Genomic DNA, 16,983 nt, shown 5'->3' with positions numbered 1-16,983 from the left:
AACCTATAGAATTATCATTATCATAAATTGTTAATATATTATTTTCAAAGGAACTGAACTGTTTTGCAATATTGTATTAAAACTAAATCAAATAGTATAGGAAGAAATACTTAGAACAGTATCTGGCCTAAAGCCAGCACTTAATAAATCAACTTCTATTTGGCATCAACCAAATCACACTCTCTGTAGTGCAGCAGTTTGGGTCACAAGTCCTTTGGGGGTCAAATGACCCTTTCTTAATGTGGCCTAAGACCATCCCCAAACACAGATATTTACATTATAATTCATAACAGTAGCAAAATTACAGTTTTGAAATAGGAACAAAAATAACTGCATGGTTGGCGGTCCCTACAATACGAGGAATTGCATTAAAGGGTCTCAGCATTAGAAAGCTTGACAGCCACTGCTATAGAGTCTTAGGGATTACAAAGTTTGCAATATCTTTACACTTTATACAGTGATATCCTAAGACGAGAATAGCTTGTGTTATGTTTTTTATATAGATGAGGAAACTGAGGCTCAGAGTGACTAGTAATAGAAACTAATAAAAAGAGGAAATCAAAACACTAAAAGATAAAGTATGTTTAAGTCAATTTTTATACTTAAAAAAAAACGATAGCCTGGAGCTGAGAATATTTCTTAGTCGCTAAAGTGCTTGCCTAGCATGTAAAAAGTTAAACATTCTGTCTCTGCATTGCACAAACCTGGAAAGCTGGGGCATGCCTGTATTCCCAGAAGTAGGGAGGAATGTGGAGGAAATACAGGACCAGAGGCATAAGGTAATTCTCAGCTACATAGTTTGAGGTCAGCATAGAATATGTGAGACTCCATGTCAAGCAATCTCTTCAAACAGTAAAGTCTGAGAACTGATTTGATGCTATTAAATTTGGGTTTTATTTTCTACTAAAAGATTCCTTCTTGACTCAGAATAAAAAAAAAAACAGAGAAAATTCAGTTGTTAAATTTTAGATTCTATGTTGCCTTCAAGTTTTTAAGATTTATTTTTATTTTATATGCATGAGGGTTTGCCTGAATGTATGTATGTTTACCACATGTGTGTCAGAAACCCGTAGATGTCAAAAGAAGGCATCAGGTATGATGGGATTGGAGTTACAGACAATTATGAGTTGCCATGTGGGTTCTGATAATAAAGCCTAGATTTACTGGAAGAGCAGCTAGTGATCGTAACCCTGAGCTATCTCTTCAGCCCCTTGCCTGCAGTTTTGCAAAGACTTTCACTGGATTTTCATCAGAACATTGCTGATTTCTTTTAAATAGAGTTTAGAAACTCTCCATAATGCTCTGATTATAATTTGGATATATTCACTACACTCACCTTACACTCTGTTGCAAGTTAAAGACATCTGTATTATATTCTGATATCTTCATCAAAAGCTTAGAAATCAGCCTGAGGTTTTGCATTCCAAAGGTTTCACTGGGATATAACATCTTCCATCCATATTCTAATCACTTAAGAAAAGTCTTCTTAAAATATAAAGCAGATAGGCACACGGGGATATTCACAGGCACATTACTTATGAGTGTCTGGCTAAAAATCCACCAGTAATAGACGGAACACCAAATCCTAGCATATTCATATGGTGAAAAATAGTATCTTATGGTTTTATGCAACAATATGGATGATTATTATCAACATAATGCAAGGCCTAAAAATCCAATCATATTGTGTAATCCTGCAGAAAAAAGTTCAAAACAGGCACAACTCTGTTAAGATAAGAGACAAGAGACTGTAGAAGTATATATGTGGAAAAGGATACTTTTTTAATTTTTATTCAGCTATACATTTTTCTCTGCTCACTTAAGTGTCCTTATATATAATCCTCATACTGTTTCCAGACAGGAATTACAGAAGTATTTATGTTTGTGGTAATTCCATTTCCTTATATTTTATTTCCACAATATGGGTGGTTTAAGTCTTAAAATTGTTAGCATAATCAGAAAATTGTGTTATTAATTATACACTTACTATATCAGAAACTTTATACATTTTCCCGTTGAATTCTTACAGACAATCATGCAGAACAAGATTTGGAACTGTAAATTGTAACATGGAGGGTCAGGCCTGCTGGTTTGGGTTTCTGTCCCACCCTGTACCCCACAACTGTTTAGCCCCAAAGAAAATCACACATAGGTCTCCATAAATTATAAGCTGATTGGCCCACTAGCTCTAGCCTCTCACAGGGTAATTCTCACTTCTTGATTTACTCATCTTTCTGATCTATGTTAGCCATGTGGCTCAGTACCTTTTTTCAGTGGGGCAGATCACATCCTGCTGCTTTGGTGGTCTGGGCAGGAATGGGAAAGATCAACTTCCTCCTTCCCAGAATTCTCCTGTTCTCATTACATCATTTCTACTTCCTGTCTGGTTTTCCCACCTATACTTCTTGCCTGGCCAATCAGCGTTTATTTATAACATAACTGACAGAATACAGACAATTCTCCCACACCAGTAAATAATTTATAACTAAATATTAGTGGAGGAATATAGATGTCAACAAAGTGTTCAAAGACTCACACGAGTGAATCAAATTAAGGGATTGATTAAATCTTGGCATACACGAGTTAATGTGCAGTGTTGTTGCTCAAAAACTGGAGGGAACTGAATTCAGAGTCTCCCAAGAACATGAAAATCCTTGGCTGGTAAAGCCTTTTATGTAGTGTGGCTTAAGTGCTGACATATTACCTAGTCCCATCCCCTTATATACTTCAAATGCTTCTAAAATACTTAGAATACCTGGCACAATGTAAATGCTAGATGACTAGTGGAAATGTTAGCAAGTTTAAGAAAGAATAACATGAAAACAACGCCCATGTTCAGTGCAAGCCTTTCTTCTGGACTGTTCAATTTGCCCTTGTTTAAATGCATGGATGGACATACAATCAACGAGTTGTAGGGTCAACCATACTCTGTAGACACAGGTCCACCTAGCTTAAGTGCTTCTCAAACATGATGAGTATACTTTTATCTTAACATAAAAGTAACTCCAACAACTTTATGTATGGTTTCTTGTATGATCCACATGAAAAAAAAAACAAACAAACCTCAGTGCATTTTTCCTAGACTTACAGCTGGTCAGTGTTCCATTCAATGAATGCCTTGTGTAGTAGGTACATTTAAAATGCAGCTTAGCTTAGTGTAGCTACATCTACATTTCAGAGCTATTTTTAATCCAGTGAAATCTGTACAGATCACAGCACACATAGTTATCTCTTTTTGCATCTGCCGCCTGTGCTCTACTTTAGGCACTGAATTTGGCAACTCTTTTTATCGTTATTACACCACTTGGTTTACATTCTCTGTATTTAGGCATTTTCCTCATTTCATCTCCTAAAAATATGGTCAACAGAGGCAGGTTAAGGGTCCTTAGTAGTTCTAATTTGCTTTCAGTTTTATGTGAGCCTGGAGCTTTTACTCCCTTCCTGTAACAAGAATCCTCATATCACCTGCCAACAAAGTGAGCTTTATTTTGCCCGGTTCACCTTGCCTGTAACATTGAACCACCCTGGGCATCTCTCATTCCTTCACCTCACTTTTGAGTGTAACCTGAAAACCTTGGGTATCAATACCCCAAATAAGCCAAAGAACTGTTACTACCTATAACTTAACCTCCTGAGAAAAGGTTTTAAAATGAGGGAAGAGAGAAACAGATAATATATCTGAATATAAGGTAATGTTAATTGAGAAATGAATCTGGCTGTAGCCATGGTATTGCAAAGACTGATTTAGGCCTGCAAGTCTGACATTTGTGTAAGGAGATAAATTTGCCTCTCCTCCCTGGCTTCTAGGGTAACCACATAACATATCTTCGGTATCTCTCATCTCAAAATAATAGAAGAAGCCCAAAATCTAATCATCGAGTATTCAGGATGCTAGCTCTGACAGTTTGCAGAAGCAAGGGCAATGTGACTCAGGTTAAGTTGGACCTTGCTGAATTAAACAGTGTACACTGTGAACAGTAAGCACTAATGATCAGGACAGTGTAAAACCTACAGAAGACAGTGGATCAACTTTTGATTTTTCCCTTTTCATTTTTCCTTTGTACCTCTTCCCAACTATAAGTTCAACACATTTAGATGATGTGAAATATTCATATAATATATTAAAATGAAATTAAGTATGTTGGGTTATAAATGGCGTGCTTGAGTTTGCCTAAGTTCATCCACCAGCCAGATGTACTATGGAGTGGGAAGACAGTGATAAAATGAAAGATGAAATGTTCAGAGAGAGAAAAAAAATAAGTTGCATATTACCCCCCATGTTTTTGTGGGGTTTTTTTTTGTCTTTTGTTGCACATGGGTGGGAGTAATACTGGGATCCTAATATCTACAGAAATTTAGGAGGTGTATGTATCAGAAACATACGTGTCATTATCATAAACTTTAAAAACTAAGGTTAGAATTGTCATATGTGGAACAGAAAGAGAAAAGGATTTTGAGCCAATCTCTATGCCAGGAGTACAGATTTTAAATGCCTAGAAACTGAATTTTTACTGCTCTTTGTATTTAACAACACTTAAAATTTAATTTCAATTTTTAAACATTATTCCCCAGGGAGAACAAAGCCTGGCTTATTCCCTTTCTTTGGTGTTTACCCTGAAAGGTGGCTTCCTATTGTTACATCTCCATGGAGAGGTTGGAAATACCTGGAGAGGAGACAAACATATTCATGGAGGCAAACCCTCCTGCTGTGTTTCATTTGGATAGCTCTTAATTGTATAATGCCATTATTCTGCCAAGCCTCCCCTTTAAACCTGAGTCATACAATTTATGCCAAGCTTTAAGAATAAGGAGGTATCCTGGCTGTGTCTGGCTGTAAATGAGTGCAAGAGAAAGTATGGAATTCATTCTCAACTCAACCAGAAAAGTTTTAAATAATAGCATAGTTGAGGTGTTCAGAAGATACCATACGTTTTGTCCCTATGGTGAATACCTGAGGGTATAGACCATCCCACTTTGCCCTATTGCTTTTCATTGTTTCTGGTCACAGACCTTAACTTTTCAGGGAAAATGGGCTTATTTATATTGTTTCGTTTTGTTCTAAAAACTTCGGTCAGCCGTGTAGGTAATATTCCAGTTAGAACTTGAATACTTGGAAGTTGTTGTAAGTAACCTTTGCTATTTTGGCTAATATTAAATCTGTTCTCTAAAGCCACATTAATAAGAAATTATGTTCTAAAACTCTTACTATATAAAGGTTTAGAAGCATGGTCTTTCAAAAATTCTACTTGTACGTGAGAGCATTCATTATAACTGTTGTTTCACTTTTATTTGAGGAAGAAGGAAGAATGAATGAATGAATGAACAACTTTTTTTCTTGAAAGAAATTCTCCAAGATTTTGCTGTCACTCTACTAAAAGACTTAGATATACATAAATATCAAAAAAGAAGATAATGACTCTTGCTTGCTAACTTGGGAGTCCAGTCATGAATTTCATGACTGTGAAAAAAATAGATGGATGACTACAAAGCTTAAAAAGAATGTGTCTCCAAAAATATGTTCTGAATCCGAATTCCCAAGCATGAGAGAATAGAACTCTATCACATTCCACTGTCTTTAGAAACAGCTTCTATGGATCAAAGAGAAAGTAGGTCAACAGAAAATCATCTTTTTAAAAAAGGGGGCTCAAAGGACCACAAGCTGAAAATAACTTTTTCAAACCCTACGTAAGTCCCATTCCACAGGAGGTCTTCTCTGAGTGACTTAGCCTTCTAAAATTTCTGGGAATGCCAGACGTGTGTACTTAGCATGCTAGATGACATAACGAAATGTACAGTTTTCAACTTTTTAGTTAAGAACACTGTTGAAAAAAATGAATAGAAGCTTGTAATTTAAGGCAGGTAAAAATATTTTTTCCAAAAAAATTTAAAAAGCATTATACTTAAAAATAAACTTTAAGCCTAGATGCATACTTTTAAGCTCTTCAATTTGTGTTCCTGCTGCCAGCTCCACTTTAAACATTTTGATAGCTTGCTGAGACTTGACAAACCCTGTATTTGAGACACACATTTAAAATAATATTTTCATTGAACTCTTTCACTGGTTTAGTAAGTTAGCAACTTTGGCAATCCTTCCTAAAATTAACTCATTTAACAGTGCAAAATGTCTACTTAGAAGTTAATTAGCCAGCGAAACAATGGCCTGTTCATACCAGAATCTCTGTAACTACTTGCTTGATTGTTCTGTCAAAGGTTGAGTCTGTGATTCTCTAGGATAAAAGAAAGAGAGGTGGGAGGGAGGGAGGGAGGGAGGGAGGGAGAGAGAGAGAGAGAGAGAGAGAGAGAGAGAGAGAGAGAGAGAGAGAAAGTTACAGAGAGACCGCAGAAGAAAAGGAATCTCAAGAGGCTCACACTTACCTTCAGAAGTAACAGGTGTTTACAGACGGGGAAAAAAAAATATCAAGTTGGCCTGGGTGGAATGAGTCCTCAGTGCTTGAAAGAGCAGGTGGGTTAAGTGTGACCGTGTGGCACTGAACAGGACACAGGCAGATGCGAGAGAAACAAAATTAGGTGGGGTCGGCTGACTGGCTGGTAGTATCCTCCTTGTGTAATAAAGCAACTGAGAACCTGACTGACCTGCCTCTCAGCTGTAAGCAACAGGATATCACTTCACTCAGGTCTGAAAAAAAAAAGCCCAACCCTCTAGTTTTCATAGGTTGCTTCATCAGATTTTGAGATAGGCTCCTTCCCTGCAGCAGCAGCTGCCGCAGAAAAAGAGGATTGTTTGTTTCTTGAAGCGGGAGGCAGGTTGATAATATCCTCTCGTGTATTAAGAACTCTTGAACTGTTCTAGCTACCTCTTTGCAGGTAAGAAAACATGAGTCACACACCACACCTGCTTCTGTATGCTAGTCCAAAATTATTCCACCTCATTAAAAAATCCTCCAGTCCTTCTCTGAAGTGGCTCTTTGTGACCTTAAACCTGGTTGTGAAAAATTCATAGGGGTTGTGGTGATGGACTTATCTGTGTGCACTGCATTCGGTATTATAAAAAGTTACCCATACAAAAAGTCAGTAAATGTTTATTGGGGGCTTTGAGAACACTGTGGTTCTTGCTGATTTTCCAGACTTTAGGAAATCACTGGAGCCTATGTGACAATGACCCAGGAGCCTTCTTGATCAAGCAGTTTCCGCCCTTTGTTCTATTTGCTTTTACTCTTGTTAGAATCCAGATGATTTCCAGAATACCTGGGTCATACTTAAATAGTTGAGTTAATAACAAGTTTTCATGGTTCCTTTTGCCTCCTTCCCATGTCATATCAAAGGAAGAAATGTAAAAGTGGAATAAATATTCTCCACTTCACTATTTGGAGACTGGTAGCAGTCTTTCTTGCTTAATATACCTGAGGTTTACACTTGGTTTCTATTGTACAAACAGACTTCCAACTGCTAAAGGGGTAAGTGAAACTTCAGCTAAAATGCATGAGCTGAAGGTTTGAGTCAAATGTATGGAAACTGCTCAGTTAAGTGGATTCAGGAAAGAATGAGGTAATTCTATAGTTTTAAATTTTCTGCACCCGCAAATTATCAAGTTACTAGGAAAAGGATCTACTGAGGATTGGAATAATCTCTGTCTGAACTCAAGGAACTGAGTATGAACTAGCAGCATTGGGTGTATGGTATCCCTAGACATTCTCCTAGGTGTGTATAGGAACATCATTATCCCTTTCTGACTCCACAGTAATTATATAGCTGATGACAGGCAGAAACATTGCAAAACTCTTGTGCTTCCACTCTCTCCTTTTGTTGCCCTGGGTGTCAAAGCTGTCCTGGCCCTTTCCTGAAGACGTTAGCTGAGACCACAGAATGCTTATTATTGTGGCCTTCCTACAATCATAACCACCTGATAAGGACAAGTTCTATTTAAACACTCATCATGAGCACATCTAGAAATAAACCCCAGACTGAAAGAGATACATTAATTGAATTCCTCAGTTTTATTCAGTGTATTTGGTTGTGGCCAGAATCCTTTGAATCACATGAAGCTACTTGTGCATAGACAGATAGATAGATAGATAGATAGATAGATAGATAGATAGATAGATAGATAGATAGATAGATAGTGATAGATGATAGACAGACAGGCATGGATACATAGACGTCTCCAAAAATTTCTTACTGAAATACAGTTCCAAGCATATATGACCTTCTAAGGCTAGTTTCTCCCGAGAATCTCAACCAAAGATCAATTTCATTAGCCAGACTGGATTAGATAATCCATTTTTCAGTGTTTATATATATATTGTACTTACCCACTATGGTACTTTCCATCAATTAATTCAAGCCATTCTATTGTTTATTATTTAAGGCCTATAATTCAAACTGGGAAGAAATACTTCTTGATCTTATAGTCAAATTCAATAGGAACACATATCACTATAGATTATGTATCTGCAAGCAAATCCCTGTAGTTCATAACCACACTTCGGCTGTTCTGAAAACAAATGCCCTTTTAGATCCACATATATATGCAATAACATCCTTGCGTGCCTACATGCATAATTTTGCTAAGTAAAGTTGTGAAGTTGATAAGCTACTAGAATTAACTTTAAGTTAATTCTATATTCTATATGATCTTTGATTTTATTTCAACCAATAGTTTGAAGAAGTGATATTACTGTAACAAATTTGTCCCATTATTTTGTAAGCCCATCCTCTCAGTATGCTAGTCATAGGGAGTAAATTACACTTGATAGTGAAACAAAACACTTTGTTCTAATACAAGCAATAGAGAGTCATGAATTACTAAATCAACGAAAGAAAAACATACTAAATGGTGACCTGATGAAATGTAAGTGTAATAAAATTTGTATTATGCATTTAATGCTGGATATATTATATAGTCATTTTTAATATTAAATTTGAGAGTATATTTTGTTTTATTAATTTATGATGGCTTCTATTTGGGTTGTTTAAGATATGAATGATGACAAGAAAAAGAAATTAGGTATTATTGTTTTTTTAAAGAAATAGGACAACATAATTAATAATTATTTTCCAATATGTAAAAACATTAATTTTCAAAAACAAGGGTAGAATGGAAATAGATTTAAATACAAAGTAAACTACTAAATTTGCAAAGAAAGTAATGGTTTATTAAATTTTCATTTTTCAGGAGATACAAGGTATAAAGGATCATTATGAAAAATTACCCCCAACAATGCTACAAAATGTTCAGAGATTCAACAACAGTTTATTAGTTTATTGGGTATTTTTCTGTGTAGTATAAGGCCTGACAGAAGTTGTCCACTGTGTCTACTTATTTATTTATCCTTCAATTTCTGTAAACTAAAGATAGAAAATGGTGTGGGCTGCTCCTCCATAAGCAAAAAATAAATTTCTTTCTTCATGTTCCCTCTATTAACAAGGCCATGCTCTGCTTATGTTAGCAGACTGCTTTCCAGTACACAGCTCCACTGCCTGCTCATTCAGTATAAGACTTCTCGGGCTCATTCTGGCAAGGTTCTCAGTTCTCATACGCAGGGAGGCAGCTGTGTGCGTGGTGAGGCAAGTTTGGCCACTGAGTCATAGTTTCTTTATTGAGTCCTGATTTTGCTGCTTACTCATTTCATAATTGTGACTAGTCATATTTCTAAGGCTGCCCTCTCATTTCATTTGTAAAACAGCGAAAGTAACTCCTACTCCCTAGCTGCCTGTGGGGAAACCAATGACGTTAATGTGGGGAACGAAGAGATCAACTAGGCCCAGTTAAAGACAAACCCGATCATTTTTAATTTTGAAATGTTATAACTTAAAGCTTAGCATAGCCAGGAATAGAAGTTAAAATGGAACCAAAAGTTCAAGCACTTGTATTGAATTATTCTGAATTTGTATATATTTCTTGACATAGGAATTGGTCTATAATAGTCATTGACTAAATATGAGCAAACTATTGATATTTAATTGATTTCATTTTTCCTATAGAAAGGCTTTCCCTGATCATACCTTTTATAAAACTATAGCCCTTAATTTTTAACATATCTTATCATATTCCTTATATTTCCCCAAAGTATTTATTGACCTACATAACACTTTAATATGTCTGTTTCCATCAATGTTTTAGCCACAGAATTGGATTAGGATCATAGTGAAAGAACTGGCATAGAGAAATGGATCAGTAAAGGATCAATTAATAAATAATTGACTGGATGGATATATTAGTAAACAACACAATTAACATCAATGATAACTAAAATCAAGTGGATGAATAAAACACCTTCAAATTTACTGTATTCTACGTAGAATATATTTCTTGTTGTTGACTCATTCAAATCTTAAACCTGATACTGCTGTTTTCATTTAAAGTCTTGCTTTGCCTGTGTCCAGTGACGTTTACGGGTAATCCTAGAACTTCAAGGTTGAGGCAGGAGAAACAGGAGTTCAAGGTCATCCTCAGCTACTTACAAGCATGGACGACATGAAATCATTCTCAAACAAAAGAAGACATCCCTTGGACATGTTTGTCTTTGTAAATATATGTTCCCGTGCTGTTTTCTCTAGTAGTTAATAAGGGGGAGGTGATCAGTCACAGATATCTACTTTAGTAAGGAGCACATCAGTCTTCTGTTCTAAGAATACAGAAGATATGACCACAGTGCTACCTAAGGAGATAGATGTGATGGAGAGAATACTTTCTTCCGATTGCTTTATATTTAATATTCAGGTGAACAGCGAAGTTCTTAGCAGTGACAGAAAAATAAATGATAGATCTTAAAAGGGAAAAGAAAAAGTGTTATAACATGGCAGCCAGTGATGACTACTCACAGTTAATGACCACTAACGTAAACAAATCACTCAGTATAAATCTATGTTTTTCTGATTATGTTAATTACATGAGTACAGGAGAATGAAGAATAAAAACAAGAGAAGGAATGAGGAAAGAGAGAGGAGAGAGAAATTACAGTAAAGAGGGAAAGAAAGGACAATAAACTTGCAACAGGATCAGTAGTTAAAAATCTGGATCAAGAAATTGTTGAGGACTGGAGAAATGACTGAGTGGATAAGTGATTTATGCTCTTCTAAAGGACCTGAGATCACTTCCCAGCCTCTGTGTCAAACTTCTCACATCTGCCTATAATTCATCTCCAGGCAATTTTTTGGTCTTCACAGATACCTGCAAGCACATAGCATGTAAATACACACACACACACACACACACACACACACACACACACTAAATAAAAAATAAAATATATCTATATAAACAAACTGTTGAAATTTATAAATAATAAATTGGAATCGTAGATATAGTGGCTTAAGATTATGGTTATTTAAGATCATCAAATTATATCCTGAGAGGACATAATGATTCAAAGCATCTTGGATAATTCAGACCAAAGAACACAGAAACCAGGACACTGGAACAATTGCCTATGTGTATTGTAATTTATAAAAGTTATTTTAGGAGACTGATCGAATTTATACTAAGTCACAAGTTAAGAAGCATCTACAGGAATTGAATGTGTGTCACCAGAGAGTATATGACTGCAACACTGAGGGACAGAGGAAGTATGAATCAATAATGAATATTCAAACCTATAAATATTTGAAGGAGATAAAATGGCCCTGGGTCACAATGAGGAGCAAAAAATATCAACAGCTCATGTTTGTTTATTATTGATGTTAGACACAGCCATCACTCGAGAGCATTTCATGAAAAGTGGGAATTCGGAAGAGTGTCAAATGATGGTTAGAGCAAAAATGTAAGAAAGTAGAAACTACTTAATTGATTGCCTGAAGAACAGAGGCACACTGAGCGTGCTATGGGAGTTAAGAGGATGGCTTTTCAGAAAGCAATTGTCTTTTTGGAGGAATGGACATTGGAGAATTGAAGGTGATTTGGAAATTTGGAGCCCCTTGAAGTAGTTCACAGGAGTGTGGTTGAGAGATACAATGTATTTACTCTAATATGGTAGCTGTGCTTGGTGACAGAAAGTAGGGTTGAAGCATTGTGATAATGTGGAAAGGTCTAGGCATTCTCTAGACATCAGCTGATTTAAGAATTCCAAAGTGGAAAACTTCCCTAGTATTCAGGGGTCTCAAGAATCTTGTGTGTTTCAAAATTACATTGATCTCTGCAATAAATACTTAATATCCTTTATGCTCAGGAACCACAGCTGATTACTCCTTTGTGATGAAGTATAAAATTATCCAAGTTTTCTTCCTTTAAACCCTAATTTCATTTAGAGTCTAGTATATTTTTTTTGGTAACCCTTGCCTAATCGATCAAAACTCACTTTATATGAACCAATTATATTAAGTAAAGTTACAGCCAGGCATAAATTTAATTAAACAGCAAAGCTGACAAGTTAATAGTCCTAGGACTTGCTGTAGCACTCTTAGGACCAGATCTTTGTGACTTATTCAAGCTTTTGAAATCCCTAAGGCAAGATAATCAGAAACTGCTGGAGAAAAAAAATCATTTATTTCTACTTGGAAAAAAATGTCATAGATAAATCATCTCTGCTACATCGCATGGGAGTTTTTGTTTTGTTTTGTTTGTTTGTTTTGAGGGATCTCACTACTGAGTTATAATTTGCAGATGGCAAAGGAGGGTTCAGGAAGCTACACCACCAGAGAGCACCCTAAAGCCAACCTTGGTATGCTTCTTGGCTCATACTCTAGCATAGGAGGAAAGGCATGCTTATTCCTGACTTTATTCATGACCTGAATAGGACTTTGAAATCAAGTTCACAGGCGCCACATGACAGAAAATGCCAGGTGGTCTTTTCATGAACTGCAAGGTTGTAAGAAGCTCAATTGTAAAGCACATTGAAATCACATAATTTTTAATTAAGCGACTTTAGAGGTTTTTAGTTACAAAGGATAGTTCTGTGCTGAGTCAGGAAAGAATCCTGAAAGAATTACACATACCAATATCATGAATCCCTTCTTTTAAACCTGGAGTTAAAAATAGTAACAGGATCTCTGGCATCAGAGCAACCTGAACCAAGTTCATTATGGGCAAGTTTGCTATACTTTCAGACTTCAATGGGCTTGCCAGTAAAGTAACTTCTTACAAATGAGACAGTGACAAAGGCATAATGACTAACTATGCAGAACATGTAACAGAGTAGCAGGCTACATGATACCCTGAATATTTGAATGTGTTTGGTAGAGAGACAAGGATTCCTTATGTAGCCTGGGCTGGCCATGAACTAAAGATTTTTCCTACCTCATCTTCAGTTCTGACAAATAGTTACGGGACACTATCACCCCCATATATTGTTAATGCATATTAGCTATTTGTAAGAAAGGGCATTAAAATGTTGAAGAACTATATAAAGAATAGAAAACAAGACATACAAACACAAAATTAGGCACAAAAGTAAGGAGAATGGCAGCCTGGCATGGCAATCTGCATCTAAATACCTTCCCAAGCAGTCAGGAGACTAAAACAGGAAGGATCATTTAGGTCTGTGACTTCAAAACAAACATGGTAATAAGTGAGATATTTTCTCATTTTTTTAAATAAGAAGAATAAAGAAACCACAAATGTCAAGGGCTCCAGAAGAATATGCACCAGATGCAGAGTATAGAAATCATATTTTATCAATCCACTTCTTGATACTTCTCTGGAATGCTTTTGATCTTGATTTTTCTGAACTTTTAAAAAATTATTACCTCTTCAGGGGATGGTCAGTATCATAGCTCAAGACAACCTAGACAATAATGAGGACCCTAAGAGAGATATATATGGATCTAATCTACATGGGAAGTAGAAAAAAATAAGATCTCCTGAGTAAATTGGGAGCATGGGGACCATGGAAAAGGGTAGAAAAAGAGAGGAGAGGAAGGGAGGGTAGCAGAGAAAAATGTATAGCTCAATAAAATTAATAAAAAATATCTTTTTCCCATTTAGTTTTAGCCAGCTCTGGGCTTCCATCCATGCTTAACTTTGGGTTCATTTGTCATAATTGTTTTTTATGAACAAAGTTCTTTTTCAATGGATTTAATAAATCGGATTAAAACAAAAAACGAGAATGTTAGATAGACTTATACTTTCCTTTTCCTGCAGAATGTCTAAGTCAATGTCATTTTGATTACTGATAACGAAAAATGTATTCAACTTTATAGTGCTGAAGGTACTGTGCAATTTTAAGATTGTTATAAATTCCATAGTTCCAAGAACACTGCATTTCAGAACTTATTTCTCTTCCATTGTCTGTGCTGAACCCCATGGAGGATAGGCAGATTACTGCACAAGCCCTGACATGGCTCCCAAGAGAATCAACATAGGAATGCCAGCAACATTCCCCAGGATCCTTTGCTACACAATAACAGGTTGAAATAATTGGGCAACATATGAAAATGCTTATGTAGCACATATGCGTGCCTTCCTAACACAAACTAAGAATATCCTGACTCCATATTTCTATTGTCTGCTCTTAAAAACACTCATGGCCACTTTGCCATCCTCTACTTGAAGAAAGTCAAGATTATAGCTATGTCTACATGATGCTTTTAGATACAGTAAACCATGAGCAGATCAACTACTGTTTGAAAAATTAGATGTTCTTGAATTTTAGATCAAGAAACAGAAAACGTAAAGTACAGCTATGGATTGGAAACCAAATTCTTTGGCTACAAATTTTTTTTAGGTTTAACAACTAGCAGTTGTTAAACAAACTGTAACTAAAATTTAGTATGGCCTTCAAGTTCATTAAACAGAAATAGACCACTGACAAGATGCTGAATTTGCCAGAAAACCTTATGAAGTATATTTATTATTCTCATTTTAAGTTGCAAAATGGAAATTCACTCTTTTTAATTTACCAATTTAGAAAAAACTACATACATCATATAAGCCCAGAAGATTCCTAACTTAACCCATGCTCTTTGCACAGTGCGTTACCCCTTCATAGGTATTCTAAAGATGAGAATTTGCTCAAGAAGGTACATTTTCTTGTGTTTGTTATGAAAATATGGTTAGTAATTTTTATAATTTGTGGCATTTTCTATGTTTCTCAGTATGTTCTAAGTTAGTACATCCAGGCCAAGATAAAAGCTTATATTATGTAGTAGAAAAAAATAAATATTTAATAATGTTTAGGTTGCTGACATCTGCCAATCAAAAATTAAGAATTCAGTTTTTGAGCAGTTTTTTTTTGGGGGGGGGCAAAGCTATTCCAGATATTAAAAAAGATGGAGATAGAAAGTTTATTTCATGTCCCTTTTTCCTTTATAAATTAACAGCTACTGTGATCATTCCTCTGAGCATCATTAAGTACAAGTATTACATGCACTACTTAAGAAAAATATCTAAGTGGCTGTGTCAGTAGCTCCTGTCTGTTAGTGGGACAATGAAGACTATGTGTGCCTCTCTTCATGTTTATTTCATTTGGCACAAACCCCTGCATAAGGAAATTTCAACAACAGACTTGATCCGATTATTTCTGCTTGCTATTACATTTGTAATAAAAAATGTTGAACAGAATTAACCACAAACTGTATCAAATATATGAAAGGTCAAGTGAGAAAAGAACATAAGGAAAATTAATCTCATACTTAGCAAGATTACACTTTTTTAATAAGAATGCACTGTAGAGGCTACGAGATGGCTCCACAGTTGAGAGCTCTTCTTGCTTTTGGGGGGACCCTCAGTTCCCAGCACACACAGGCAGTGGCTCCAGCTACCTGTAACTCCAAATCCAGCATATCAAACACTCTCTTTGGTTCTGTAAGTATCTGCTCATGCACATGCATGTTTGCATACACACACACATACACACAGGCACACTTACATACTTATATAATAAGGTAATGTATTTGTTAAATAGAATAAAAGGTAAAAAGCTACCATGTTTATATCTGTATAGACACAGTTAATATTTTAGCAGCTGAGGTGTGAGTATTCATCTCAATGTGAATATGTGGTACTATAATATTTATTTAATATAGAAATTCCAAAATCAAATTATATTACATTTCTTAGTTTTCTAGTTTTATTTTTGTTATATTTATTAATTTATTTATTTAGTGCGTGTGTGAGCGAGTGTGTGGGGGTGTGCACCCATGCTAAAACATGCATGTACAGATCAGACAGAAGACAACTTGCTGGAGTTGGTTCTCTCCTTCCACCATGGAAGAAAGTAGGAATCAAAGCGCAGTCCTAGGTGTCTTTACCCCAGGCATCTCCTCCACATGATGACTTTCTGAATCAAAGCCAAGAGACTAAACTAGTCAAGATTGTAGTGAGAATTCTTCCACCAGGCCCTTTTAACGTCTCTCCTTCCTCCTGCCTCCTCCCCCCATCTCATCTGCTTGAGCCAGGAGTTTAAGTGACTCTCTTCCTTCAGCCTCCTGCTTCCTGGATCTCCAGGGAAATGTCACCTTACCCAGCTACAGTTCTGTTTTCATATACATAGCATGACATTGGTTAGGTATGTTATACCCAAATCCACAAAGTTTCCACAAAAGCCAACAAGGAGACAGAGTCCCATAAGTAAAAGCAAAGAGCCTTTATTTTAATCAAGTTTGCAAACTCGGTCTCTCCGCATGTCCAACATGTTGGAATAACCAGAGAGCCCCAAGCTCAGTTAGAATTGGGTTTTTTTTAGTAGTAAAGGTGGAGGTGAGGGGTCTCTGAGGTTCAGGACCCCTGGTTGACTGAAGTTTGTCTAGAGGTGTCCTGGTGAGTGTGTGCTGGCAGGTGATCCTATCTACAGTGGTTGGAATGTTAGGCATTTCTTTGAATGGTCTGTTTTTGGGTGGTGCTAGGTAATCTCAGTTTGTGGTTCTTTCTGCAACCAGGTATTGCCTCAGGGTAAACTACTGAATTCAGGCCTCTTAATAATTTTATCTATGGCCAAGTCTTACTCTGGCAGGTGATAATGGTTGGAAGTAAAGAACTTCCTTTGGGTGACCTGCCCATACTTAGCTCATCATGGCTGGCTCCCACATTGTATAACTTCGAATTTCTCTGTGGATTTTCTGGGGGGATGGGGGAGAGAATAAAACAGTTGT

At 36.2% G+C, this 16,983-nt stretch overlaps 1 protein-coding gene across 3 annotated transcripts in view; it reads left to right on the top strand.

Moving 5' to 3' along the window:
• Ano3 (anoctamin 3) overlaps window positions 1-16,983 on the top strand; it is a 226,209-nt gene that overhangs the window by 164,427 nt on the left and 44,799 nt on the right. The gene's annotated exons all lie outside the window — the stretch shown is intronic.

This window comes from Microtus pennsylvanicus, chromosome 2 (genome assembly GCF_037038515.1).
Source record: "Microtus pennsylvanicus isolate mMicPen1 chromosome 2, mMicPen1.hap1, whole genome shotgun sequence".
NCBI classification, from domain to species: Eukaryota; Metazoa; Chordata; class Mammalia; order Rodentia; family Cricetidae; genus Microtus; species Microtus pennsylvanicus.
This window is presented reverse-complemented; position numbering and strand designations above follow the sequence as displayed.